A 3401-nucleotide genomic window follows, 5' to 3' on the forward strand; every position below is an offset into this window, starting at 1 on the left:
CAACCCACAGCAGCAGCCCTCGCTGCGCACAGGTCCAGGGACACACACACCCCATGCCCTCCCAAGGTGCATGCAGCGGCGGGAACTGCCCCTCCCCATGCCCTGTGGATGAGCTGTGGCTCCGTCTTGTGCCCTGCCCAGCCCCAGATGGGCAACACCTGCCACTGCCCCTGCCCCAGTGCCAGTGCTAGCCCCATTCCCACCTTCACTGCAGGGGCCTCTATCTGCCCCCCCAATGCCCTTTCCCTCCCCACACCCCTTCCCCCACAACAGACTTATCAGCTGGATGCCACTCTCCACACTGCGGGACTGCATATTGGAATCAGATCAGCTGGTATGGCTCGTAAAAAATTGGCCATCGGTATTGGCTCAAAACATCTCTATCACCACTAGTCCTGGATGATTGGAAAAGGGCAAGTATAGCTTTCACCTTTAAAAAAGGGAAGAAGCAGGATTCAGGGAATTACATACTGGGCAGCCTCATTTCAATCCCTAGAAAAATCATGAAGCAGGTCCTCAGGGATTCCATTTCTGAACACTAGTAGGAGAAGAAGGTGATTAGGAACAATCTGCGTGGATTCACCAAGGGCAAGTCATGCCTGACCAACCTGATTGCCTTGTACGATGAGATGACTGACTCTGTGGATGCAGGAAGAGCAGTGGACTTTAGCAAGGGTTTTGATACTGTCTCCCACAATATTCTTGCAAGCAAACCAGTGACTCCTAAGTGTGCTTCCTCTCCTGGTTTCTTTGTTATAATGGAATGGGGATTATGGTGGTGTGTGGAAATCTATGGAGCATATACTTACTAACAGAGCCAGTGAGAGAAATTGCATGCTTCCTTAGTTAAGTAACTTTACCTGTGCATTGATCAAGCCCAGCACCTCCTAATACCACATATCTGCCTCTGCTTCAGCTGGTATTCCTAGCTTAACTTTGGCACATTTTGAAGGGCTCACCTATGGATCCCCTTTGATTTTCTCCACTTTCCACCAGTTCCCTTCCTACATGGAAGGGTGTTGTGTACTTCCGTTTTGTTTTGTTTTCAGGTTGTATTAACCTCCTCATCCCCTTTCTTCCTCACTTCCCCTTTGAATCCTGATTTATCTGAGGGCTTAATATAGTTTGAGTAGTGAGAGAACTTAGATTACATCCCATCCCTTGTCTACCAGGAGAAAAACCCTTTACCAGTAGTCAATTGTAGAAAGATGCCATTATTTTCCCTAGAGTTTGTATTTAAACAGACACCAAATGTGTATATATCAAGATCAAGAAGTACCACATGTCCCTTTGAGCCATCCAGCTGGCATGAAAACTGTCTGCAAATAAAGCTTCTTGACTACTTAGTCTACACATGCTATTTAATCTCATTAGGCTCATGCCTATATTGGAAGCATACCTTTATTTTCTGAATACTGGTTTTAATGTTACCACTCCCAAAGGGCATGGGCAAATGTACACATGGAGCAGTGTGAAAAGGGGAGGGGGAGATGTTGCATTCTAACAGTTTCATGTCCCCTTCCAAAAGTGATACCAGTGTCGCAAAACTGCTCCAACTTTTAACACTGGATGAACCAAGTTTAAAGTTAGGACAGTTTTTGATACATTTGTATCATTCCTGAGTTATGCACAGGGATCCTCATTTGCTTTGTTTAAAAATTGCAAATTCTGTGATAAAAATCTCAAATAATCTGATTAAAAACCTAAAATCTGTGATTTTAAAATGAAATCTATCTATCTAGATAGATATCAGTTGAGCACAATGTTTTATTCATATATTTACAATTTTAAAGCAGTTTGGAAGCCTACCAGTGCCTCAATCACAATAATAAAATAAATTCTAAGTACCTATAAATTTTGGTACTTGATTTTGAGTCTTTTACCATGGAAAATCAGAGCTCCTTCTGCCCTCTTAGCTCATCAAGATGCTGGTCCAGGCCCCTCACTCCCAAGCCACAGCCCCCTGGGCCCTGCCAGTGCCCATCACTCCCCACCCACAGGACCCCCCCTCCCCCCCAGCCCTACTGGAGAGGGCCCCAAGCTGCCAGGGCTACAGGACTGGGGACTTGGGTCCACAGCCCCCTGCTCCTCACAGCAGTGCCTGAGCCCTGACTGCTCCTCACAGGAGGCGGCAGCTGCGGCAGAGTGGAGCAAAGAGCCCGGCTCTCCCTCCTCTACAGGCAGAGTGGAGCCTGTGGGGTGGGGAATCGGTTTGGGCTGCCTGCTGCAGGCTCTGCCTCCCTGTCCTGCTGCCCTAGCTTAGGCCAGAGGCCAGGATCTGGCGTGGCATGGCAGAGTGGGGCTGGGCAGGGAAGCTCAGTGCACCTGCAGTAAGGCCTGCGTTACCATGGTGGGACACCCCCTGCCCACCCTGCAGCAGCAGGGGGCACAACTCTGTGCCTCCACCTCTTGTGGCTGCCAGATGGGCAGGGGATGACTTGCCAGGGCAGCACAGGGTTTGCAGCAGTGACACCAAGCTTTCCCATCCAGCCCTGCTCTGCCCTGCTGCACCAGGTCCCACCCACTGGGCCTCAGAGGACCCGAGGGGAGGGCAGCAGGGTGGGGAGCCTGAGCCTGCAATGGGTGGCCTGCCCCTGCCCTGCACACAGATCTTAGGGGCATGTGCCCCCCATGCCCCCAACAGTGCGTGTAGTGGTGGGGAGCCAATCCCCCCGTGCCCTTGGGCAAACTGCCTGTGGCTCCTTCCTGCTCCCCACCTGGGCCCTGCAGCTATGCATTCTGGCCCCTGGGCCCCAAGCCCCATGCAGTGCCAGCAGACAGAGGGAGAGAGGGGTGCAGCTGAAGGTGGGACGGGGGAACAAGGCCGGACACAGGCCACTGTCCTTGCCCCCCCCTGTCACTTTTGATGGGCAATTAGCGTGTGTGTGTGTGTGTGTGTGTGTGTGTGTGTGTGTGTAAAAAAACTAGCTGGGTGATCCAGGATGACCTGGACAGGCTCAGCAAATGGACGGATGAGAACCTGATGGTGTTTAACACCAAAAAATGCAAGGTTCTCCACCTTGGGAAGAAAAGCCTGCACCATCCTTATAGGCTCGGCAGTGCTATGCTGGCTAGCACTATGGAAGAAAGAGACTTGGGGGTCATCATTGACCACAAGATGAACATGAGCCTTCAATGCGATGCTGTGGCTACTAAAGCGAGCAAAACGCTGGCTTGCATCCATAGATGCTTCTCAAGCAAATCCCGGGATGCCATTCTCCCCTTGTACTTGGCATTGGTGAGGCTGCAACTGGAGTGCTGTGTCTAGTTTTGGGCTCCACAATTCAAAAAGGATGTGGAGAAGCTTGAGAGAGTCCAGAGAAAAGCCACACGCATGATCAGAGGTCAGGAAAACAGACCTTACGACGACAGGCTGAGAGTCGTGGGGTTCTTCAGCCTGG

The 3401-nt window shown here is 51.0% G+C and overlaps 1 protein-coding gene across 1 annotated transcript in view; it reads left to right on the forward strand.

Annotated features, from left to right (window-relative positions):
- The window catches only part of DNAH9 (dynein axonemal heavy chain 9), a 609139-nt gene that overhangs the window by 68161 nt on the left and 537577 nt on the right, over positions 1-3401 (forward strand). The gene's annotated exons all lie outside the window — the stretch shown is intronic.

The sequence above is a fragment of the Gavialis gangeticus genome, unplaced genomic scaffold, assembly GCF_001723915.1.
Source record: "Gavialis gangeticus isolate Ggan-Ray unplaced genomic scaffold, GavGan_comp1, whole genome shotgun sequence".
NCBI classification, from domain to species: domain Eukaryota; kingdom Metazoa; phylum Chordata; order Crocodylia; family Gavialidae; genus Gavialis; species Gavialis gangeticus.